The sequence below is a fragment of the Gouania willdenowi genome, chromosome 3 (genome assembly GCF_900634775.1).
Source record: "Gouania willdenowi chromosome 3, fGouWil2.1, whole genome shotgun sequence".
In the NCBI taxonomy this organism is placed as follows: Eukaryota; Metazoa; Chordata; class Actinopteri; order Blenniiformes; family Gobiesocidae; genus Gouania; species Gouania willdenowi.
This window is the reverse complement of record NC_041046.1, coordinates 19,346,033-19,373,091: the sequence shown is the minus strand read 5'-3', so window position 1 is coordinate 19,373,091 and position 27,059 is coordinate 19,346,033. Positions and strand designations below refer to the sequence as shown.

The window sequence follows — 27,059 nt, the reverse complement described above, 5'->3', positions numbered from 1 at the left end:
CCTCTTTGTGACTTTGTGAGCACTGCTGTTCCACCAATATAAAAACTGAACAGATTGGTTTGGAACTTGTCAGGCCAAAAGGCCTGAATAAGTAGAAAAACCTGCCGCTTGCGGAAAATGTTGGTTTCCCTCTCCTAACATTTTCCTGATTCTCATTTTTCCATCCATCTGTTCTAAGCCATAACAAGCCACACTTCAAAGAAACTGATCACATGTGCATGTGTGATGGGTGGAAACGCTGCCTCATGATATGTAGATTGTGGGTCCAAGGCCCTCTCCTCTATCTGTGCAGGTGATGCATGTTTCTGTGATGCATACAGTGGGGCAAAAAAGTATTTGGCAGCCACCGATTGTGTAAGTTGTCCCACTTAAAAAGACGAGAGAGGTCTGTAAATTTCATCAGAGGTACACTTCAACTATGAGAGACAGAATGTGAAAAAAATCTAGGAAATCACATTGTATGATTTTTAAAGAATGCATTTGTATAATGGTGCAGAAAATAAATATTTGGTCAATAATGAAAGCTCATCTTAATGCTTTGTAATGTGACCTTGGGTGGCAATGACAGAGGTCAACCATTTCCTGTTGCATACACTGTAGCTCAGGGGTTCTCAACTGGTCTCACCCTGGGACCCACATTTTGTCATTAAATTGTGACCCACTTTTTTTTTTTTTTTTTAGAATTCAACCAATTTATTTTTTCAAAAATAGCTGTTTTAAAATTTTATTATGTACATAATATTTTTTAAAGCATAAATTTATATATTTTCTGTGCAACATGCATTTCACAGCACGCCTGTCAAAAGAATTATTATTATTATTATTATTATTATCATTATTATTATTATTATTATTATTATTATTATTATTATTATTATTATTATTATTATTATTATTGTTATTATTATTATTATTATTAATATTTCAAAATAAAAGACAAATCTAACATGAGAGACAAATAGATATTAATCCATTTTTGACCAGATGTCCACGACCCACCCAGTACAGACCCGTGACTCACTTTTGGGTCCCGACCCACCGGCTGTAGCTGATGGCCCATTCTTCGATGCAGATCTTCTCTAGAGCTGTGATGTTTTGAAGCTGTTGCTGGGCAACACGGACTTTCAACTCCCTCCACAGATTTTCTATTGGGTTGATGTCTGGAGGCTGGCTAGGCCACTCCAGGACCTAGGCGGCTGCCAAATACATTTTTGCCCCACTGTATACACTGGTTACTATTGTACTATTGTGGTAAGGAAAACGTATGTTGTGCAAATGGATATTGAAGGCAGACACATATGAAATTGCTGTTGCATTTAACCACCATGTGCGTTATAATATCACTGAGAGTTTGTAAACTGTCTTAGTAGTTTAGTATATTGTTTACAGTTGGGATGCATACAAAAATAAAAAGGCTGCACAATGACTCAACGAAGAGATCAAGGATACCTGGCGTTGCACAGTGGTTTAGCAGAGACTAAACACGCATCTGAAGGTTGAGGGGAAAAAAATTAAATTAGGAAACAGGATTTCTGTTAAACCTCGTCTGAGGTACAGATTGTTGGGCTGCAGTGCACAGATTTAAACATTTGCCTCTTCAGCAAATCAGGAAAATATTGCTGTATAAACTGGTCATTACAGTCATCCTACTTACTTTCACAAAGGCAATTTGTCCAGAAAGTGTGCATTTAAGGAAATATCTGAAACTCATTAAGTCCTACTCTGTGCCTGGAGGCGGTCTTTCACAGCCCTCCCCCTCACGCTGTGCAGCTGTGCTGGACCTTCACCTATGGCCTCCCTCTGCAGCACCCACAGCCTCTCTGCTTCAAAACCATCAAGACGAGGAAGAGCCAGACAAAGGAAATACATGCAAGCACAACAGATGCAACGAATGCAACTTTCCACTGTTTCCTCTGTGGAATTAAAGTCATAAAGAGGTGTCCCATTAAAAATGAATTACAGACATTCCTTAATATATAGAGAATACAAAAAACAGCATCAAATGCTGTTTAGTGGTATCATATCATTTTAATTAATTAAATTTAACTGACTATTCACTAGATTGTAAGTTTTGGTTCATTTTAAGCAGCGGCCTTCATTCCTCTTCTTTGTGAGCCACTCTCTCGCTTGCTTTAGTTATCTACTGTCTGTGTACCCTGCGATGGACTGGTGCACCCTGGACAGGGTGTACCTCTGCCTCGCGCCCAGTGTAAGCCGGAGATAGGCACCAGCAGACCACCTCCACCCTGAAAAACAGGAACAATGGAAATGGATGGATGGATGGATATTAAACATTCTGCAGAGCAGCAATTCATTTTATTGAGGCGTGTTGGAACAAGGAAACATCTGAAACATGCTGCACTGTGATTCTCTAGGACCCATAATGAAAATCTCTCAATAAAGGAATCGCATCGAGCATTCTGAAGAACTAAACTAAAGGGTTAGAAACCCAATAAACTGCAACGGTTTGGTTTCCAATCAGAACTGATCAGTGGTTGCTAAATCCTTAGCTAACTTCTTTGATGAGCTTTACAACAATCATGCTTCTAAACCAATCTAATTTCAAACCCATTTATCTTTTTTCAGACTTCAATTTAATGGAGTCTTGTTTCTGACTGATTAATCTCTGTTATCAGAGAGCATGTGAACAACAAATGGAGAAAACCGTTAAAGCAGATTATCTGATTTAAATCTTCTGTATAATTATTCTTAGAGGACGTAGAGACACATTTAGGGGCATGGGTTCACAAGAATCTGAGACACAGATGTACGTGTTGGAGATAAGGTGCAGATGGCTCTTCCTTCTCAGATTTGGTTGAAAACTCTGGTCTCAGAGCCACTTCTATACTTTTTAATGTGATGGCTTTCAGCTAGCTGCTAGAGTTAGCTATCTAAAAACACTATTCACAGTTAGTTATTTGACATGTCTTCTATTTATATTATTATTACGGTATGTTCAGTTATTCCCTGTCCAGCCCGGTCTGGTTCCAGGATTCCTTTTTGTGTTTTTGTCCTAATTTTTTCCCTTCCTGACCAAGGATGGCAAACACCGGATAATCTTATATCATTAAAGAATTTGTCCTAAAAATTGATTCTGAAAATGGTCAATGCCGACAATCGTTAAAATTAGACTTTGCAACCTATTCAGTCAAAAAAGGAAACTGAAAATTTAGTATTTTCACGTCAGAGCTCCGACTTCTGGTGGCGTTCCAAGTCACTTTTTGAAGGAGGAGGTTGGAAAATCCAGAGATTTTGAGTTTCTTGGAAGGCAGCATTAGATCACGGTGTTAGATCTTGTTTGATCACGCAAGATTTCTGGCTTGGAGGAAGATCGGTGGTTGGACAGAATGGTCATGTATGTGGTGTGCTGTGTTGGATTTATCGAAGCACATCTCACACAGTACGATCAGAACTGTTTTATGCATGATTTATCTTTATGTGTGTCTGTAACAGATTTAGAAAACTATTATGTTCACTTTAGAGTACAGTGCATGTGCTATTGTTGCTTTCTGTGCTGTCACAGGTGAATCCCATTTCCCTGATTACCTTCTCTGCTCTATTTAAAGGTCCCATATCATGCAATTTTTCTTGTACTTGAGAGAGAAAGAGAGACAGAGAGTGTGTGTGGAAAATGAACAAATAATGTGTCAGTGTTGGTTCCAGCCCAGACGTGAGATGACCGGAAATGATAAAGACTAGAGCTACATCTATTCAGGAGCCACTAAAATCTGTGTTTTTCAACCTATGGGTCAGGACTCCATGTTTGGGTTGCCTGGAGTTTAAATGGGGTTGCCTGGATTATGAAAAAGGAAAACAGATTTTTGAAATGTCTTAATTATTCTTTTTTTTTAAAATTTATTTATTTATTTATTTTTAAATTAAAGTAACACAATCTTAAACAACTGTATTTCTGTACTTTCACTTTGTGAAATATAAAATATCTGAGCTCAAACATAATGAAAAACTAATTCTAGAAAGAAAAAAAAAAGCCTTTGGAATTGCCAGAAATTCTTGATTTTGAAATGGGGTCACCATCGAAAAAAGGTTGGGAGCCACTGCACTAAATCTAACTGTTTCATTCCACTTATTTACAAAATGAGATCATTTAAAATGTGTGTTATTACTCGTTCATTCCATCATTATGCTCTGTAGTTGTTTTTAAATAGATTTTGAAACAAAATGTAGTAGTCGGACAAAGTGGGGACTGAGATTCAGAAATAAGAAACAGAGGGAGGAGCCAAAAAAGTTTGAGAACAACTGCGATACACTCATTCTTTGCCGTCACCACTTTCCCCCTGCGTTCATCCCCCTGATGAAGAAGTAGATCGATGATGAGCGAGAAGCAGAATACGCACTTTTGAATCGACAAAGAAACCAATGTATTGCCGTTTCAGCTAAAAGAGATGAAAATCTCAAAATCATGGATGGGAGAAAAATCATTTAATTCGTTGTATTCTTTCCCTTCGGTTTATACAGAACTAAGTCAATACACACTGTTGTGTAAAGGTTACAGCGCCACCTATGGAGGTGGAGTCAGTGTTTGTCAGGATTTTGGTTTTCTCTCCTATGTATAAAAAAAACCAAAGGTTGTGTTCTGAACAGTGCTTAATATCTGTGGTGTGAACGAAAACACAGTAGTGTAACAATCTTTGGATGCAATAGATAACTTGTTGAAAACCAATATGTTGAATAATGATTGATATCACTGTGTGAACCTGGTCCTGCTGTGAAGGTTTCATTTTGGTGGTTAAAACCCAGATTTAGGTTGATCTCTAAATCTGATGTTGTCTGCCAGATACTTAACCCCAATAAAAGCTCCAAGGGTGGCCGTGACCTTAATATGAATGACTGCTGTGTTCTGAGAGCCTGAGAGTTCACATAGTCCAACAAAGGGATATTGTTTGAGTACAGCAGCAGATTAAGGGTGATGTGATCAAGATAGCGGAATTATTTACTTTTAAATGCTACAAATGAATGTAGTATCATGAAGGCCTGTTAATGACTCTGAGCTACCTTTTACCATCATGGAGGCATCTTTTAGATTATTTCTACTTCATAGTACCAGCGTGACCCCCCTCCATACCATTCTTTTGGTATCATGCATTGTTTTTGTGGCAGTTTTACCAGTAAAAGGTGATTCTGGTTGTGTTATTTTTGCTTGTTTTGTGGCTCTATTGTGAACAAACGCTTCAGAGGAAGCTCGAGGCAGAATGATGTAATACTCCTAGAAAAACTGTTCCAGAGATTGATACGACATATGAACGTAGCTGCTGAACACTAATGCACCAGTCATTCTGCTACAGCGTCCCACGTCACATTGTAGTATGTCTGCTCGGCCCTGGATGGTTTAGACCAAGTGGTTCCCATTTTGATATCACAAATGTCTGGCGACCCCAGAGACATTTTTTCACCCCTTAGAATTAGTAGCTGATCAAGTCTATTCAAATGTGTTACAAATACCATATACAGAGTAGGCACCTCAGGTGTTTTTATATTTGCATTTATATGCATATTCATGAGTGGGCGTGTTTACTGACTTCCTCTTTCCCCGCACGGTGACGCTTTATAAACACGAGACAGAGCGTGGGGGCGGGGCATTCGCCGGTACATGCATAGACTGTAGAAAATACATACATAGCACTGCGCAGAGGACGCTGAAATGCTCACCTTCGTGGGCGTGTCTGTTTACATGTCAATCACGGCAGACAGCTTCCTGGAGGCGCGGCTTCTCCAGCTCAGTGCCGCGTCAAATTTGTGGGAACGCGTCATCAAATTGGAAGTGTTTGAGCTCGCCCTGCAGTAAGAAAGGAGCAAATCACCCTCTAACTAACGATTGAGGGAATCAATGGAAAAAAAAAACACTTTGGGCATGTTTATGAAGCCCAGATAGCACTTTTATCATGTTTAAAGCACAGAAATGTTGATTTAGCTAAATATGGTCCCTTTAACAACTAGAGATTTCAGGCGACCCCATTTTAACCCCAGGCAACACGCTGGGTCCCAACCCCAAGGTTGAAAAACACTGGTTTCAATCTGAGTGCAGCTGAATACTTCTGATTTGAAGGTCTTTATTCGCTTCAAAGGGAGATCAAGAAAGAGCGATTAATTAATTGATAATTAATTCAGGTTTAATATATGTAAGATTTTATGTATACTTAAGTGGAAGCATTTTTGAATGCCGTCCTGTGACAGTTGGGTAAGTAATTCAGGAATAGTGAAAAAGACATTCCACAGGAAGAAAGTGTGGGATATTTGTTGTGCCGTTGTCAGGATTTAACTTTCAGTGCCCTTGAATAGTGCAAGTCACAGAGTTTCAAACCTTACACAAGTCGTCATTTTGTGTCACTTGAAAAATGGTACCTAATCAATGAATGTCTTTTTGTTGTTGTTGTTGCAGCATTGTCACACGCTGTAATGTTTACTCTGGCGGGAGCTGAAAGAAGAATAACAATGACTTATGAAAGTCTGCAGTTGTCTTTACTTTCTAAAGCTGAAAAGAGATTACATGAGCAGCCGAGTCTGGCTCTGCTTAGGGTTTGCCTTTACACATAATCCTGTGTAATTCTCTTTGGGGTGGACGCTCTCTGTTGTCACTCATTGTTTGAAAGCTGTGGGGTGCTCTGAGAGGAGAGAAATGAAGGGGCTCTGAAACACACGCACAGACTAGCTGAAGAGCAAGTAAACCTTCTAGTACCTGTCTGATAAAAGATGCAGCTGTCTTCTCTCAATGTCGTCTGAACGACATTATTTTGGATATTCTGTAATGCATCATTTTAGCGTATTTTTCCGACCTAGAATCACTAGAATATCCGCTTCATCGCCAACGTCCAATCGTTCTCCAGCGCGCTCCTGTCACACACAGTGATCAGTTAGATCAGGGGTTCCCAAACTTTTCACAGTACCCCTCCAGTCATTTAACCTGAAGCCATGTACCCTCTACTCCTGCACACTTCAAAAACAAAATGTAATGCACTGTTTTTCAACCTTGAGGTCATGACCCCATGTGCGGTTTCAAATGGGGTCCCCTGCAAAATCAAATTTATAACAATAACAATAAAATAACAATAAAATGCATTTTAAAATGTTTTTAATTTTCTATTCTTGTTTAAATTATAACACTACACACACACTCACACACACACACACACTCAAAACAATCTTAAACAACTGCATTCTTTCACTTTCTGAAATATAAATCTAGTTTAGATAAAATGGCGTATAAAAATATCTCAGCTGGCGCATCACTTTGTGCACTAATCCTGGCAACAACAACAATTATCAAAAGATAAGGAAAAAGATAAGAAAAAAGTCAGTGAGGCACCAAAAAATTGTGATACGTCACGACCTAACAAAGTTGAGAACCACTGATGTAATGTCACATAGAATGTATCCCTACAGTGACATTTGTCTCTGACTTTTACCTATCCGGTTTAGGAACAATATATAATAATAATAATAATAATAATAATAATAATAATAATAATAATAATTGGTTGATTTATATTCTAGTTTCCAATTTGTATTTTTTATTCATGTAAGGCAAGGCAAATTTATTTGTATAGCGCATTTCATACTCAAGGCAACTCAATGTGCTTTACATGATAAAACATTCAATTGTTTAAAATGTACCCCCTATGACAATTTGCGTATTCCTGGGGGTACGTATACCCCACTTTGGGAACCTGGGAGCTATATGATGTGGGCTGACTGCTGGTTGTGGCTGCTCCGTTGTGCAACCGAAGTCCCAGTAACAGCTCCAGACATGTCAAAAGGGACAACATCCTTGGTTTGTCTATTCTAATGAGTACAATTTTTTAACGACATTAAGAAAAAACACAGTACTGCCCCTGATTTAAACTGTAGCTACTACTTCACATTCAGTTCAGTGTTTGATTCATTAATGTACATGTTGTTTATTTATTAGAAAAAAAAAAGATTGATGTAAACATGACTAGTACCGGTACCCTTTAAACATATGCAGTTACACATAGAAAGTGTCTATTTGTACGGTTGCTGTGCGAACAACCCCCCGGTGCTATTGGTACGGTTACCAAAGTACTGTACACGTGTGTAGCGTCTTATGATTAGGGTTATGATTAGGATTATAATTAGGTTTAGAGGTTAGGTTATAACCCAATGTCGCAACAATTTTTAGCATTAGGGTTAGGTTTAGGGTAAGGTTTAGTCTTAGTCACGTGACCTAAACTGGCCAAATAGGGACGCTACGTCGATTTATTACCTTATACATTATAAAAGAGAAAACCATTTTCTGTTTAAACTAAATCTATGTATTACATTATTTAAAAGGGGAGGTTGGTGGAGTTTATCTTTCCTCCTGTGCTACATCTGTCCCAGGTGAGCGAGTGTGTCTTTTCAACATAGTCAGTGTCCAAAGGTCTCAATGGCAGCCATAAAGTATAGTGTAGACACTGATAAAGATAATGTTTGAAAAGAAAAAAAATTCATATCTTAAAACTGGGCTGTTGGCTTTTTTTTTTTAAATTGTGATGCAAAGATCGTGCATGGATCGGAACTTTTTTTTTTTTGTCTTCGAAGAATGTTATGGTGACGACATGATTTAATTTTAAATTAAAACTGTTTTTGCATTCTGTTTGCTGAGTTCCTATGTGGGCAATAGGAAAAAAAATATCATGTCATGTCAACAGTAATGTTTATTTTATGTCGCATAATCTGACTAAACTGAAAAGGTCACACCCAGAGTAAGTATTTAAGTATGCCCAGAGTTAAAGTCAACTAAAAGCATATATGGTTATTTTTTTCATTGCATTTCTCCCTTTCCTTTATCGTGAAGGTTGTATTTCATCCCACCCCTAATATGTGTGTGTGTGTGTGCGTGTGTGTGTGAATGGAGGGAGCGTGTGCAGTAGGAGGGGCTAGAGTTGTAGAGTTGTAGGGTCTTTAAGGCGGGGGGAGGCTCCCGGTGTGTGCGTGTGACCGTGTGTGTGTAGGAGGAGGAGGAGGCTTCACTCTTCGTCATGGACACTACAGAACTAAACACGTCTTGCTTCGTCTGTGGATTTTAAAACGGAGTTGTTGGGCTTTAAAGACGCTTTTTGAGTTGTTTTTTTTTTTAAGGAGCGTGAAGGACGTTATCCACGCGCCGGTGTTTGATTTCCGGTAAGATTTGCAGAGTCACGTTTGACACCTTTACGTTAGAAAGTGGATGATTCCACTGTTTTTACTCATGCATTGTGGACTATTTAAACCTTGCTTTACTGCTGCGTTTTTCCCCACATCTTTGTTTTAATGGCGTTTATCCTTTACAGCCAAGTATTCTTTAAAAAAAAAAAAAATCTCACAGCAGCGGATTTCAGACAAAAATACCAGTTTGTAAAGGTTTGTAATGGGGTTGTTTTAGTGTTTCCAGCTTAAAGCTCTTATGGCACAGTGTTGGTGGACGGGCCCTATTCTCTTGGTGGACCCATGTGGGCAAACAGCTGTTATTTGGATCTGATGTGGAGGAACAACACACCAGAAACAGTGCTGTTAGTCTGGAAAATCATTTGGTTCATCACATCCATCTGTGGGATGCACACTCAGATTATTTACACTTGAATGATGATGATTCCTCACATGTTTCCTCATCTGGTGTTTTTTTATTTTATTGTATATGACTCCCACATACTGGACTTAATATTAATATTAATAATAATAAAATTAGTACTTTAGAGGCACCTTTAGGGGTACTCCAAGTCACCAAACAAGCAAGTTTGTTCTTACACTAGAAATAAGGGTGTCCCAATATTTGTCCAATATCAGCAATAAAAAACAGAATGAGATGATATCAAACTGCATCTAAAATCTTATATAAGCACGCCGATATATAATTTGGATTTATTAACGATATTTCTCAGGGTTTTCCAAAGTACTTTTTTAAAAAAAAAATTATTATACTCAATTGTAGACTATTCTCATGTTTATTGTTAACATTTTTGTAAACTATTGTTTAATAATAAATGGGTCAGTTTTTCTCATACCACCTGGCTACGGGTACGTTAAACGTATCCGTAGACCGCCACTCGATGGATATGCAGCGCCCCTCATTGGCCAGTTTAGGTCACGTAATAAGTGCACTACGTGACTTAAAGTTCCGTCATTTGTATTTTAGCTCATATTTATTTTTAGCTACCTCGCTAACCCTTTTATTTTAACCCTAACTGTAACTCTAACTCTATCCCTAACCCTAAAATGTTTATTTTTGTTGGAAATGTATTTTTAAAGGTGGAATTTGCGGTGTTTAATATGTTAAAATGAAGGGGGAAAAAATGGTGAAATGTGGGATTCGAACCCACGTTTGCGGTGAGTGCAGCGACTTAGACCACTAACGTACGTCCAGACACTTTCTATCAAATATCATTGATCAAGCCTTTTCTGTTGTTCCACACTATAAAGTAGGTAATTAAAGCATGTATGATCCGTGCTGATATAATCAATTCTTAAGGTGGCAATATCGACATCGTATCGGAACGTAAAGTTGCATATCGGCTCATTCCTAACTACAAATGATAAATAGTCCCCCTTTCTCTGCTGTTTGTCTTTTCTACGTACAACTGTGTGATTCTCTATCACTGACACTGATGGTGTTTTTTTGCCTCACTGTAAACTCAAATGTGCAATAGTACGCACTTTACTTTACCCTCACTTACGGGCTTTGAAATGCACACACACACACGCACACGTGCGCGGACACGCACGCTGACCCTCTCCTACACATTCAAACACTCAAAACAAACACACTATCCCCACCCAACCCTCCGCCCACTGTAACAACTCCAGAGGAATGGTCAGCATGTGTAGAGGTTGTGCTAAAGAGCTGGGAGGGAAAGGAAGATCAGGAACAAGAAGGTTAGTGATATTCCACAGAATTCTTGAGCAGGGACTGGGATTGTTTTGCTGAGTCTAACTGGAACTTGCACGCTCAGTGTCCCCTGTGCAGTGTCCCATGATACAATAGGCTGATGTGGAAAATTCAAAGCTGGGCTAAGGCCAGGATTGCACCAGCAAAGACAGAGCAGACAGTAGAGAATGAACACTATATACTCCAGAGAGGTTTGCCTAGTTGTCTTTTCAGTTTTAAACACCTTAAAGAAATCTCATAGAAGCTTTGTTTTGAGTAGGCTGAAGCATTTGGCAGCCAGGGCACACTTGTTTGAGGAATTTTCTGGAATTCTTTTCGCATTAACGCTCCCTGAACTGCGAAAAGTCACACTTTGCTTTTGCACATGGGCGATAAGTTTTAATGGCTCACATTTGCATTTAGTAAGACTTGGCTGCAGTCCTGTTGGCTGACTCTTTCTGGCGTGTCCTCACATAGCTTTGTCTGCCAGTTGCAAAGCCATTCATATTCAGCATGACCTGCAGGTTGGGTTAAGAGATGAGCCAGACCCTGCAGGGGTTTACATGTTGGGTCAAAGGAAGCCGATCATGATAAGCCTAAAATTGTTTTGTAGATTGAATTCCCACATTCTCCCTGTTGAGATTCCCTTTGATATTCTTCCTTTGAATAAATGAGTCTTTGAATTAAGGAGCTTGTGTTTAGGTTTCCTGAATCTTTTCTTGCGATGCTAAAAAATTAAATTACTTAAAATTTAGGAAGTGTTCGAATTAAAACGGTTAGAAGTGGCTTTTAGTTACTGCCTCCTGCAAAATTAAGTTTTGTGATTTGAGTCGATATGTTTAGGTTCATCTTGACAGCAGGTTTCTGTCTCTGCTGCCTCTTTCTACTGTGCCCTCCACTGTGGCACTCCTGAGGTCTTAAATTAAGTGTTATATTATATAACGTGTTTCTTTCTAGAGAGAAATTACCATCTTCTCCACTTCCTTACCCTTGTTTTGAAAGAAACGAAACTAAGAGGAAAAAAATACAAACTGTGACTTTGTAATGGAAAACAGATGAGCTGTGGAATGTAGTTTCCTGATGATCTGTAGATATCAATGTCTTATTTCATTTAGGAATGACAGGAAAAGGGTTAATATTTTGGTTTGGTTCTGTCAAGGAACAGTATTTACAGGGAAAACCTGAATGGACCCGTATTGTTTGACTCTAAAAATAAAGCTCCTTGCATGTAAAGAGAAGGGAAAGTTATCAAGTTGTAATAATAATAATGTAACCTTAATTCATCATCGTAGTGAAATTCTTCTTTGCGTTTGTATCCATTTTTCCGGAGGGGTAGAGGTTAGCTGCCCATTTCAGGCGCTCAGGGAGCACTTGGATTGGGGTTAAGGGATTTTCTCAACATCCCACAGTGTTGACCCGGGTGAGATTCGAACCGGTGACCTGATACCTGATTCTTTACCCACTAGACCACCATTCCCCAATTGTTGCAATGAAGGATCAACGTCTGAGTGTGCATGTGTTTTTCTTTATTGTGGAAATGTGATTTACTTACAATTCCTATTGAAGTTTAATGCAAGGTGGTTTCTAAAACTCTAGATGGATTTTTCATTTTACAATGGAAAAACATGGTACGTTTTCTTCCCTAATCTTGGGGCTTTTATTTCCTAGTTATGGTTGCAATGTCCCGTATTATAGGTAATATAGTGTAAATGAAATAGAAAGACCAAATCACTTTATGGCAAAATGCAGAACACCAATGCGGTTTTATAGTCTTTCACAGGAGCCCTCCATATCAGTAATACACTGTATTATAATATCATGTGTATATTTTGGGCCTCATCTTTCTGTGTTCATATAAAATGTGGAATTTGCTTTAGAATCTGGCCCCAATATGACCTGGAAATGCCTCCATTGCAGGTTTTGGGACAATATCACACATTCACACACAATTTTTTTTTCCTGGAAAATGAGTGACTGAATTCCTAGCAAGAGGTAGCAAAAGAGATGCTGGCTCTGGTACAAAGACAGGTTTAGTTGATGGTGTATTAGCTGAACTGATGATCATTTCACCTGGTGACACGTCATGGCTGAAGCATTTCACTTCATTTTGTTCAAAATGTGACTGTGATTCACCGATTGGTGGTAAGTGATGGTTTTACAAATAATGTTTTGGGACCATATCATCCATTTTTGTGGTATTTTTCCTCTAAACTGGTTGCTGAGGGTAAAAAGTATCGCAAACGAACATCTTGAGATGTAATCTTGTGTGATTTTTGACATAACGCTCCCAGGTTTATAAGTCATCTGAAATATGTCAATTTAAAATTAACAACAGTTGACTTTATTAACCTTAATTAGCATATTTGGTATGATTTCTGGAAATTTAATAGCCAGTAACGTAATCTAAATAGGGAGAGACAAGAAAATACAAAAGTGTAAACTGACCAAAATGTGATGTGAAAATGGTTGAATCCAGAGTTGGGTAAATTTTGAAATGGAAAGATCAGAGTCCCTACATATGTATTTATGTGACCAAATGTCTTCAATTCAACTTTATTTATATAGCATTAATTTCAACAAAAGTCATCTCAAAGTGCTAATCTACCACTATATACAGTAGCATCTCAATTGATTAGGTGCTTATATAAAAAAAAAAGCTGTGTCATTTCTTCTGTTTAGCATTCCTGCCCTACCACAAAGGATTGGTAACTTACTCACAATTGCAAAGGTTGTTTTTCTGTGTGCACTGGCACGGTAACCCTATATTTACGCAACACATCAAAGCTCCAACAAAGGCAATAATGACTATGAAGTCAGTATGTGGGTAAACAACTTGAGCTCAGCCATTTTATACTCTTATTAAATAAAGCGTCAAACTGGTGCCCTGTACTTTAATGCTGAATTATTTGCTGAATTATCAGATTGAAACTTTTGGAAGTACATTGTAAAGAAACGCTTTTGTTCATTTCTTCAAACATTGCCTGTAAACATTATTAAGATACTTCTTGGACCTTTTATGCCCAAGATTGGTTTCTTATTTTAATTGTCTTAAAAATATTATCTGAAGGTTAACAGCTTTCCTAATCACATACTTATTGTTATTTGGTAAGTATATCCCTGTCTGTCCCTCAAAACAGCTTTTATTATCAGACTGTTGACATATTACTTTTTTTTAAATTCCTTTTTTGGTATTGACAAAAAGCAAAGACTCTGCCCATATGTGACACTAAATAAAGCAGAAGTGCAACAGCTGCTCCTTTTGAACTTGACATGTTTACTGAAAGTAAACCACTAACTGCCTTAAAGCGACAAACTTGATAAATGACTTGAATAAAGTGGGTCAGGAGGAGGAGAATTGTGAACCCAAATTGTGGGACTTCGATTGAGTTTCTGTGTTATCCATTTGTCATCATGAGGGTGTGTTTGCCTATACAATGCCATCTGTTCAAATTTAGAAATGATCAACACACCTATTTAACTTTATTTAAAGGGGACATATCATGCTAAATCCACTTTTTTAGCCCTTAAATGCATTTTGTTGTATATTTAGAGTGCTTAGAAGTACAGAAAAAAATCAAATTAGTCTCTTCAGGTGCTCCGTAGATATCTTTATATTCTGTTATGCTCATATTTTTCAATCTGTTTCGATTTTTCTGTTCTCTATTACGTTTTTTGAACTATTACATCACAGTATTTGCAGCGGAACTGCCAAATTAGGACATCAACTCCAGGTCCAACACTTCGAGCAATCCGCCATTTTTATTTCTCGCTTTTATTTTGTAGTCCAAGCTCAAGGATGCCGAAGTTACGAGAGGATAAGTCAAAATGTTAGGTTGTTGGATGTAGTAACCCACACGCTTCATTACACCGTCCCCCAGCATCAGAACCTTTTCGAAGTGCCTGGTTGAGTTTTATTTTTCACGGAAATGTACCCACATCTGTGGGTAAGGTCATTTTTGTGTGCGCGAAGCACTTCAAGGATGACTGCTTCTGCAACCTCCGCCAGTATAAAGAAGGATTTGTCTGAAAGACTTTGTCTGATTGAGGGTTCAATTCCTTCTATCTTTGGAGACGACGAACAGAGCAATTCGGTAAGCTGTAAATAACGCTAAAAAGTGTGATGATAAGACGTCCCTGTCATTGTTTTGTTAGCATTAGCAGTTGCACCGTCTTCAGACTTCATATGTTAGCGCTGTGTGCTCGTTTTAGATCCTTGATGATATGGCCTACATGATTTAATTTAAGTCTAAAGTTTTCATTAGTCATTTCATTTTGCCGTTTTTGTCTTTGAAAAGACTGTATTAAAATGCATTTTGTGACGTTAGCTTGGTGCTAGCGTTAGCTCGGTGCTTGTGTTAGCTCACTTGTTAGGGTTCTGCAGGTTCATCATCTTCATTTTCATCTCGCTCCGCTGGGTCCGACTCTGGCTGGAACATGTAAGGCTGGATGGACAAGTCTTCCGTTGTTGACATTTTGTAAACAACCTCTGAATAAAAAGTTTATGCGCCGCTCCATAGCCGTATTTCTTCTATCAAACTACAAAGATGGCCGAGCAGGGTGGAGTTGAACCGAGTGTCACCTGACGAGAGGGCGGGGTATGGAGTGTCTCATTTGCATTTAAAGAGACCGCACCAAAACGAGTTGCTCTCAGAAGCACATCAGAAAAGGGGTAGAAAAAGGAGCCTGTGGAGCTATAATAATGAGGAATTCAGACCCAAGCATTGCAGTTCCGCTTTATATAGACCACAACTGTATGATTTATATGTAAAAAGGAAGGATTTAAAACCATGATATGTCCCCTTTAAAGCTCAAACTGTTTAATGAAATGTTTCCAGATTTGGTCTTATGAGATAAAGCATAGAACAGAAACACAATACAGTCATCTGATATGCTTTAAATCCCATACCGCTGCTTGTCAAACCATGTAACGAAACGAGACGTCACGTCAGATCAAACTCTGCGGATTATTTGCACCAACCCTCCCACAAAACTCGCGTGGAAAGTCATGAGTTGAAGAGCCTTTTATGGATTGTTCTTCAGATTAATGGCACAAACGGTATACCTCAGAGTTTCTTCAGTTATACCGAGTTTGTCTTCAAGTCAGCAGATGAAAGAGATTATGTTTCACGATGTAGCCATTCTTGAGTAGAAATAGGGAATGAGCTATATTTGTGAGTTTTTTTTTTTTTTTTTTTTTTTTTTTGGTTTTTTTGTCGCTGCTAATTTGAGGATGATCGTAGGTCTGCAGAGCCGCTAAATACCTTTTCCTCTTTAGCCATATTCTTCTCTTCCACCACCAAGATTGAGCTTCAATCATTGGGATTTCTTGATTAATTTGGGCAATTCATTAGTCTAAATGGGTTGTCAGGTTGTGGGTTACTCAACCCAGTAGTACACGATAAACAAAACGAGACTGGCTGAATTCTTGGAGTCAGGTTGTTGTCAATTGGCCATTAATTTTCATGGGAGTAAAGTTTCCAACCTCTGGAGATTCCCTTTTTTCAATAAAAGCTGTTTATATTTAGCTATTTCTATCACACAGTGCTGTGACTGACATATGGCTCATTATTAATGTCTTGCAGGGTTTCTAAGAACTGATCTCCCACCGTTCCTCTTTCAGGCTTGCATAATTTAAGGTGAGGGCAAGTCGGTATCAGAGGGAATAAGGTGACCCCAACTTTCCCTTAAGCACTTATCTCCTCCACCACTTCTGCTTCACTATCTCGTTTGAAATGATAATTGCTGCTTCCTGCAAGGAAAAAGCTGAGCAGCCTGTTCACTAATGTAAAAGGGGGGTTTGAATATTCCTCTGAGCCTGTTGAAGCTGAAGATCAGACTAAAAGCGGTGTCACATCTTGCTCTTTGCTCCTCATTTGGACTCAATGAAGATATAGCATGTTGGAAGAAGAGTCACATACGGAGACGAGCCCCAAAGATGCAACAGAGGGTTGGAAAGTCACCCTGCATATTAATGAGGACCTTTAACTCTAACTAAACGGACCACTTACCGAAGTTAAACAATTTAACAAACACCAGGCTGGTAGTTTAGAGTCAAATCAGGACAGATTAAATTAATTAGCTGGAATCTGAGTAGGATAATATTCATCTTAAAACTTCACATATTTTTATCAGACACTGTCAACTTTTGCTGAGGTTCTCCGAAAGTGATGTGTTTCTAAAGCTGTGTCTCTGTCATCCCCACTAGTGATACCTTCTCTCATTGGTGTCAAAGGTTGAAATTGTTGTAATGGTTTATGTTTTTATGAAAGGTTTCCAACCTCTGCTGGTCCTCCTGAGTCTTGGACAGTTTGGCAGCTGCACATGCCATCGCTGCACGTTTTCGAGCTCAGCCAGTAACAATCTGTGCCTGTTACACCATAACGGTGCTTTGATCCAAATTCACTCCCAGTGGGTGGCAGTCTGAACTATGGCAAATGTGGGCTTTTTTCAGAGGGGCAATTATGAGAAGTGACTAGGTTATGACCTACTGTAAAAATGAGAACTTTCCGAGTTGTGACAGCTCTCTTTCTCTGTCTATTCAGCAAGAAATTAATTTCCAAAACCTATTCATTACAATCATTTCTTTTGTTTTCTTTAATGCTTTGCAGACATACCACAGCAGAATGCCTTACAGCCCACCATCCTCACCAAAGCCATTCTGTGAATTATTCAGTACGTTTACATCCACACAGCTATAGAGCTATGCTAACAAGTCAACTAAAGTGTAAGGCCTCATCCACATGGAGACAAAACGAAAACTCTTTCCCCTAAAATTGGTAAATATGTGTGCGTCCACACAAAAGGGGGAAAATTCTGTAGTAAACATACCAGGCCTCTATGTGGCGCTGTAATACACAGAAATACACCGAAACAGGGAAGTAGACACCGAGAGAAAGGTAGCATCTATTTGCTAAGCATGTCTGGATTAGGAGTCGAGGTTTTTTCTATTTTTTTTTCTTTATTTTGTCATAAAGAGAACCACCAGATGATTGTTCACCCCCAACTCCACTGGATGCGGGTCCGCTGCCTTACGTTTCCGCCACGGCAGTGGAGCTTATAGGTTTCTGTTGAAGTGTGTGTTAATATCCACCGGGTCCTGTGCGCTGCGGATCGGCTCCGTCCCAGCTGCAACAGTCCGGAGCCCTCCAACAGAGATACGCAGGGCTTCTATTTTTGGCGGATGCTGGAGCATGACGCAACAACTCAGCACAGAGCAAATACAGTGAAACAGGAAGGTAAGCACTTACTAAACATTAAAACATCCGGTTACTTTTCAAAATAAGACTCTTCAGATCATATTTCATCATATTATCTCTTCACTGTTGGCTGTAGCTAAAAAATATGACAAGGACAACAACAACAAAAGGTAAACTTTATATTTGAATACCTTCAAGCATGTAATAAACAAAAAAGCTGTGAAACTAAATAATGTAATAGATGCATATACAGTATGTCTGAACTGCGTTCTCACTTGATTATGTAAATATTGCGAGAACTCCTCGGTCTTGTGACGTCAACCGGTCTGCATCGTGACGCACCAAAATGCAACCGGTGGGGATTGCCAGACGGCGGACAGCGTAGCAAAACCAGATCGGAGCCGTGGCGCAACGGAAACGTATCCAGTGGAAACCCCGGGTTAGGCTCTGCTGCAGTTTCTGCATGACACTGGAACGTACGGGAGGATCTAGACCAGTGGAGGGCAGTAATACGCCTTGTGGTGTCCACTTTACCTGTAAATCAGAGGAAGAAGAAGACACCAGAGGATTTGCATAGAACTGGTGTGATGAGAAAACAGGACATACAAAATAAAAGAGATGGAGACAAATGCATGACAGGAGATTTGATTGTGGAGCGACGACAAGGTAGAGCTGCTGCTTTGTCACTATTGTTATTATTGTTGTTGGGACACGCACATGCAGGTTAAGCGAGAGGTGGGGCTATGGCATCATCATAAACGTTAAACTTGACCATTTAGACTATAATCCTTCTCCTTTTGTATGGGGCACCCCCAGGTTTTTGCCGACATGCCTCTAGGGGGAATTTCAAATTTAAATACTTGGACTAAAATGTAAGAATGGGACTAGGATCAATAAACTACATCACTTCATATTTAATCATATATGTATTCAGCAGAAAAAAAGTCGTTTTAGGGTGCACTTGCACTTTAAAGACCTCTCGGATTGTTTAAAATCAAGAATTTACACACACTGTCTGACCCCGCTTCAATAGAAGGCGCTTTATTTACACAACATGTTGACCCAAAGAAGACGATAACAGATGAACATCGTTTTTCTCCTGTTTATGCATTTTAAGATGTTCAGCTCCTTTAACTGTAGCAGCATTGGATTTTTTTTTCTCATCCGTCGAAAAGTGTGTCTTGTGTTTTCCCCCAGGCATCACTCTCCTCATTCTTCGTCGAAGAGCATGCACAGAACGCTGTGTCGGACTAAAATCCAGCGGGCATGCCTACTTGCACTATGAGTTGATTGTCAATCGTATTATGTGGGTGTGTTAATCAAGATGCGGAAAGTCAGATTCCAGCCGAGCTAACCTGTTTCAAGCATTTAAACGTTCAGTTTCCTTTAGACTAAGCCATGTATTCAGTTTGTGCACCCACATTGTGTGTGTTCCCTTCTTGAAGGTGCATTTGCAGATTTGAATTCTTTGAAGCTTTAACAATAAGAACAAAGGGAAGCTTTGTTGTGTTAATTACATTACACTGAATAAGTGAATTGCAAACTATTAGGGTTGCACATAAAAACTAAAGTTCTGCACTCGAGTAACAACCCTAGTTTCGATTTGTCCTTCAAACCAAAAAATGTTTTCAAAAGACACACATTCGAGGTATACAGTATTCTGTGTCACTGGCCACAAATTAGTTATTCCGAATTAAATCATTCATAATTAAAGTGTTCTGCTTCATGTTTACATGGAAATAGTAATTCCCGAATTGAAGTTTACATGGAAAACCGGTTTATTCGGCTTCATTCAATTCTTCTTTAGGTCTGGGGGTTGGGAAGACTGACTGGAAAGAGGGTGAACGTCTATCAGGGAAAAACACACATCAAACCTTTTATTGTCGGCTATAATACAGAAGTCCACAGGAGAACTGTTTTCACTTTTATTTTGATTGTAGTTTTGAAGCAGCAGCTGGACAATAACATACGGTTTCAGTTTGGATCGCGGAGCGGTAAGTGAGATATGAACTTATTACCGGTGAATAAAGCCCAGTAGAACTCCAGAAAACAATCACCAGGAATAAATCATTGCTCCCTGGTAAAGATGGTAGCTTTAACAACAGGTAAAGTGATAAACTTGGTGCTATTCCAGCCTGTGAATGCAGTGCGAGGCCACATTTACTCCGCCTTTGAGTGCCATCGTCCGGTGAAGCCTGTTCCGTTTACCGCGTTTACCGAGCTCCGTGTGTGTTTAATAAGTTTGTGTGTGTCAGTGTGAAAGTCCGCATGTTGATGCTTTCATTAGGGATGTCCCGATGCAACTTTTTCACTTCTGATATGATAACGATATTGCGGCTTTGAGTATTGATATCGAACCTATATGATATCAGCACGAATCATACATACTTTTATTACTTATTTTTGTAGTGTGGAATGTTAGAAAAGGCTTGATCAAGTGATGTTACTCAAACAGAGAACAATAGTCAGCAATTCAAGTTCAATTTGGTTATTTTTTACTGTCAGTATATGGTGGGAACAACTGAGGGCGCGGACAAAAACAACAAACTTTTCGGAGCGCTTCTATCTGAGATTTTAGATGCTGTCCGATAAAATCCAATATTTGGTTTTTTTGGCTGATATGGGATAAATATCCGATATCAATATCAGATCGAGACACCCCTAGCTTCCGTCCATCCACTCTTTTTATTATCCATATCTTCTAAGGCTCGTATTAAATAAATAGTCTCAGCTCGAGTCCGGGCTGCCATCACCATGTCATCATCAGTGCGTCATTGCGCATGCGCAGAACAACCAGAATTAACTTAAAGGGGAATTAAGTGTTTACAAGGTCAGTTTAAAGAGGAATTAACTTTTTTTCTGCTTTAAAGAGGAATTAAAGCTCCCATGTAAATATGGCCACTGCCTCACCATCTGTAAAGAAAATCTACTTTGGGCCTTTTCTATCAATTTGTCTTTTTCCAAAGAGCTTTGCCTCGAGGCGTCACGACTTTAAGTCTTCGTTTTGCAGCTGTTTCATATTACACAGCTGAAAGTTGGAGTGTGCATAAAGGTTTGGATTTTATCTGGGGTTAAAGTCTCTTCTGCTGCAGTGCTCGCACCGAGGCCTTGATTGGTTTGTATTGTAGGCCAAAGGAAAATGTTACCGGCAGGGCTAGAAATATTCCTTTTTGTTTTTGATCTCCTCCATATGGATAAGTAGGGGGAAAAATGTGACAATTATTTACATTGAAAGTTAGCTTAATTTTTCTCTTTAAAGGAAGTTTCCTCATGGCAAGCATGATGTATCGACTCTGATAATTTGCCTCAACTCAATCCCTTAATCAGTTGAATTGGTTTTATCGACAAATGGTTTCAGGCCTATTACCTCTTTAAGAGGATTTCGTAGATAATTCATTTTATTTGTTTTAACCTAGAAAGCCACGCGAAATTTGACCACCACTGAAGGCTATAACTTTATCTTTTGTGTAGACTTCCTGTTTTTGTAATTCCCAAGTCCCATTAGCAACACATTAGGTTGGTTCCTGATAAAAAATGACATCATTGGTGTGATAGTGGTGAGGTGTCTGTCCTGCCTTTCACTGAAAGCAGGTCACATGAGGTACATTCCAGGACACTGGAGCAAGATGGCGCCGCGGATGGCTGCTGTGGTGTGTTGGTGCGCACTTTTTTGTCTTGTTTTTGTTGTAAAATCCGCAACTGGCTTCTCTTATTCAAGAGAAGAGCTCTTGAACGTCAGGGCAACAACCCCGAGAGATTTATTCCCCACTTTCATCGCTTCCTCTGTGGATTTACTGGACATTTTACTCAAAGGTGCGCTCACCTTTGCTCACGCAGTGAAGCGCCGGAGGAGAGGAAAAAGAGCCGGTGCGCTTGTGCGCCTCCGCCAGCGCGGCCGACGCACACCGTTACCGGGGATATTCCTCTCTAACGTGCGCTCACTGTGTAACAAAGTGGACGAACTCCAGCTGCTGTTGGGTAGAAACAGAGACTTCTCCTCATCTTCTGTTCTGTGCTTCACGGAAACGTGGCTGTGTGGAGCGGTACCGGACTCTGCGCTGCAGTTGGCCGGCTTCCAACTTCACAGAGCGGACCGAGACGCGGAGCTCACCGGGAAGAAGAAAGGTGGAGGAATCTGCTTTTATGTGAACAGTAACTGGTGTAACGACGTGACAGTGATCCTCCAGCACTGCTCTCCTCACCTGGAATCCTTTATTATCAACAGTAAACCCTTCTATTCTCCCCGTGAGTTCGCTTCATTCATCCTGGTTGGTGTGTACATCCCACCGTCAGCTGATGTGCGCGAGGCACAGCGCACACTCGCCGACCAGATCCTGTGCATGGAGCGGACCTACCCGGACTCTTTTATCATTGTGCTTGGTGACTTTAATAAAGGGGACCTCTCACACCAGCTCCCCAAATATAGACAATTAATTAAATGTCCGACCAGAGAGGAGAAGACACTGGATCACTGTTACACCACACTAAGCAGTGCTTATCACGCCGTTTCCCGTGCTGCACTGGGCCAATCGGACCATTTGATGGTCCATCTGATTCCTTCATACAGACAGAGGCTGAAGCTCTGTAAACCTGTGGTGAAGGAATCTAAACAATGGACCAGTGAAGCAGTGGAGAAACTCCAGGAGTGTTTGGACTGTACTGACTGGGATGTTTTCAGGTCTGCGAACAGTTCTCTGGATGAGTTTACAGACGCTGTGACGTCCTACATCAGCTTCTGTGAGGACAGCTGTATTCCATCAAAGACCAGGGTGAGTTATAACAATGACAAACCCTGGTTCACAGCTAAGCTCAGAGGGCTGAGGACAGACAAAGAGGTCGCTTTCAGGAGTGGAGACAGAGCCAGGTACAGAGAGTCGAAGTACACGTTTGAAAAGGAGGTGAGAAAAGCCAAACGTTTGTACTCAGAGAAGCTACAATATCAGTTCTCTGCAAATGACTCGGCTTCTGTCTGGAGAGGGCTCAGGCAAATTACAAACTACAAGCCCAGAGCCCCTGCTGCTGCTAACGACCTCTGCCTGGCCAACAGTCTGAATGAGTTCTATTGTAGATTTGACAGACAATGGGACAGACCTGACTCCAACCCCCCTCACACCTCTGACCAGCCTCACTCCAACACCTTCACCCCCCACATCAAAGCTACAGTTTCACCCCAGCTGCCTACAGAGGCTCTCTCCCCTATCTTCCCCCCCTCCTCCCCCCCTCCTACAGAGACACCTTTCTCCATCAAAGAGAGAGATGTGAATAGACTTTTCAGGAGACAAAACCCCCGTAAGGCTTGTGGACCGGACTCTGTCTCTCCCTCTACCTTGAAGCACTGTGCTGATCAGCTGTCTCCAGTGTTCACAGACATTTTTAACACCTCACTGGAGACATGCACCGTACCAGCCTGTTTTAAGGCCTCCACCATCGTTCCTGTCCCTAAAAAGCTGAGGATCACAGGACTTAATGACTACAGACCCATCGCTCTGACATCTGTGGTCATGAAGTCCTTTGAACGCCTCATGCTCTCCCACATCAAGGACATCACCGACCCCCACCTGGACCCCCTGCAGTTTGCCTATAGATCCAACAGGTCAGTAGACGATGCTGTAAACCTGGCTCTCCACTTCATCCTCCAGCACCTGGACTCCCCAGGCTCCTACGCCAGGATCCTGTTTGTGGACTTCAGCTCTGCTTTTAATACAATAATCCCAGCTCTCCTTCAGGACAAGCTTTCCCAGCTGAACGTGCCAGACTCCACCTGCAGGTGGATCACAGACTTCCTGTCTGACAGGAAGCAGCACGTGAAGCTGGGAAAAACCATCTCTGCTCCCCGGACCATCAGCACTGGATCTCCTCAGGGCTGTGTTCTTTCTCCTCTGCTCTTCTCCCTGTACACCAACAGCTGCACCTCCTCTCACCAGTCGGTCAAACTCCTGAAGTTTGCAGATGACACGACCATCATCGGTCTCATCGCTGATGGAGACGAGTCCGACTACAGGTGGGAGACAGACCGGCTGGTGTCCTGGTGCAGCCAGAACAACCTGGAGCTCAATGCTTTAAAGACAGTGGAGATGATAGCAGACTTCAGGAAGAACCCAGCCCCCCTCACCCCCCTCACCCTGGGAGACTCTACAGTGAGCTCTGTAGAGTACTTCTGCTTCCTGGGGACCATCATCACTCAGGACCTCAAGTGGGAGCTGAACATCAGCTCCCTTATCAAAAAAGCTCAGCAGAGGATGTACTTTTTGCGGCAGCTGAAGAAGTTCAGTCTGCCAACAAAGATGATGGTGAACTTCTACAGCTCCATCATCCAGTCCATCCTCTGCTCCTCCATCACCATCTGGTACGCTGCAGCTACGGCCAAGGACAAGGCCAGACTGCAGCGTATCATCCACTCTGCAGAGAAGGTCATCGGCTGCAATCTGCCCTCCCTCCAGGACCTGTACGCCTCCAGGATTTTGAGGCGTGCAGGAAAGATTGTGGCCGACCCCTCCCACCCCGGTCATAAACTGTTTCAATCTCTCCCTTCTGGTAGGAGGTTTCGGTCCATCAGGACCAGAACCTCCAGACACAAAAACAGCTTCTTTCCCTCTGCCACCATCCACATGAACACACCCCAAGTCACCCACTGAACCCCCCCCCCCCCCCACCCGATCACCACCTCCACCAGCTTGATACCTGCTGCACTGTATATATATATATTTATATTTATATTTATCCTATTTATCCTTTATTCTCTATCTATCCTTTATTTATCCCTCATCCTTTATATTTATCATTATTATTATTATTATTGTTGCTGGGTTGTGCTTTGTTGTTCTGTTTTTATTTCTTTTATTTCTTTTTGTTGCTTGTTTTGTGCACCAACCACCAAGTCAAATTCCTTGTACTGTCCTCAAAACTGTACATGGCAAATAAACATTTCTGATTCTGATTCTGATTCTGATTTATGTGTGTTTGTAGCACAGTCTGCATGCGCTGATCTCATTCCAGTCACCACGACTCATCATTATCACTGAGCTCTCTCATCCAGACATGCTGATTCATGCTTTGACGCTGCATAGTCGCACCAAGTCACTGTGTTGATGAATTTAGTATGAGCTTTGCCAGCTTAGGAAACAATCGCTTCTGTCTCGATTTCAGCACAGAGCGCTTTACTGGTTTATTTTTAACCCAGTCGTGATTTATTTAGCAGTCTGAGTTCTTTGTGCTGAGAGAAGTGTACTCAGCTGAAACCGACCTTTTTTCTTCGCTCGCTGTCTCAATCCCGGGGGACAGCGAGCAAATGACGAGGTAAATTGTGCCTCATTTTCCCATTTGGAGTGTAGAGATATTTAATTATACGATAGATTTAACTTTTTTTTTCTTTTTTTACTGCTTACAGTAGATTAGATACATTCACAAACCATTTTAGTTCATTTTATTTGGCTGTAAATTCTGATTGAAATACAATTATGCATTGTTTTAACAAAATAAAACAAGACTAGTTAGACTTGTGTATAAAAACTTAGCAATAGTTAAAATTGGATCATTTCAACTTTGTTAACTTGTGTGTTTTATCTCCAAATAGATATTTCATATACAATGTGCTAGATATATACAGAAGAGATGCTAAATGGGAGGTAGGTTTAAAGTCCACAAGGACTAACGGCTAGTTTGCATTGGGAGTCTTTGAGACAGTTATATTTCAGTCTGATGTTTAAGAATATGTCTAATTAATATACAGAGATTACCGCTGAAAAGCAATTGGCCCATGGGTAATAGTAATAATAAATTGTCAACTTTAAGCAACCTTCAAGATTTGTGTTTTAATTGTGAGTTAGTTTTTTGGAAAGAGACATTATTTGTGCTCTCTGTATTTTGAATTTAGTTTGTTTAGAAGAATAGTAATTCTATTAGCATTTATATTGTGGCACATCATTTAACAAATATCAAAATCAAATATTTTTATAAAATTACTTCTATTTCCATTAACCATTTAAAAGCTCATCATTGATTTTGGCCACAGTTGTACCTCCTCCTCATCTTTCTGTGTTATTTCTCCTGTAGACGTGCATTGCTCACTCAACGAAGCGGACTGCAAGTGTGAGTTATAATGACAGACACAGCAAGGAGTCTCTACCCTGTCAGTCACCTACTGTGGTCTTTTTTTCTCAGCATAATGGCTCCATAAATCTTATTGAATGGCAAACGGAACCCAAGGGTCCATGTTGTTTTTATAGTTGGATGTCAGAAAGAAAGAGAAAAATCAAGTGCCATGTTGGGTGGAGGCAAGAACACATTTGTGATCCAATAAAAACATACTTGGTGTTTATTTTATAGATATTATTAGCCATCGCTGTTAATTTTGCGTTCAGTCTCTTAAAGTCACTTTTAGAAAAGGCAGAAGCTAAGATGATTTTAGCTTTGACAGCAACAGTGAATTAAAATGTCCTTCTGTTGAGATGTTCTCGTGATGGATTGGACTGTGGTCTAATCTGGCCTCCTGTCAAACTGTGATATCCCTCTCCTATGGTTCTGCCTAGCTGCTGATTATCTGCAGAAGATCAAAATCCTTGCCAAAAAAAAGAAAAATGATGTAGGTCGCTGTGATTTTTTTTCTATCAGGAGTTGCAGAACAAAGCCTGATCCGTTCCACAAAGCTAACCAAATGATGTGCATTCAAGCTGTTTAGTATCCAGGGAACTAGCTACGACCTGGTTAATGTTTGCTCCAATGTGCCTGTCATAGCCCATATTCCATTGAACAGATGCAGGTGGCAATAAAGAGACACTAGGGACTCAGGCTGGCAGGGTTAATGAATGTGCAGCTTTAAGCAATATACCAGTAGATTTAACCTTTACAGACAGAAGGAGCAGCAGACCCTCTCTAAGATCAGCAGATGGGACCTATGACTTTGAGCATGGACAATCACATATGCCATATGGGTTCTGGTTGAATAGATCCCTAAACCTATAAATCCTACTATTGGTACAACTAATAAGATCCTCTTCTTGGTCATT

At 40.3% G+C, this 27,059-nt stretch overlaps 1 protein-coding gene across 3 annotated transcripts in view; it reads left to right on the top strand.

The window, feature by feature from the left end:
• Window positions 1–27,059, top strand: part of LOC114457865 (semaphorin-4B-like) — an 82,423-nt gene that overhangs the window by 2,198 nt on the left and 53,166 nt on the right. The window contains exon 1 of one of the 3 annotated variants that reach the window (XM_028439989.1): window positions 8,984–9,138. The exons of 1 other annotated variant lie outside the window; for it this stretch is intronic. The gene's annotated coding sequence lies outside the window, so the exon portion shown is untranslated. Of the gene's footprint in view, window positions 1–8,983; window positions 9,139–10,826; window positions 10,867–27,059 lie in introns of those variants that run through there. One more of the 3 variants, XM_028440004.1, reaches the window with a different exon arrangement.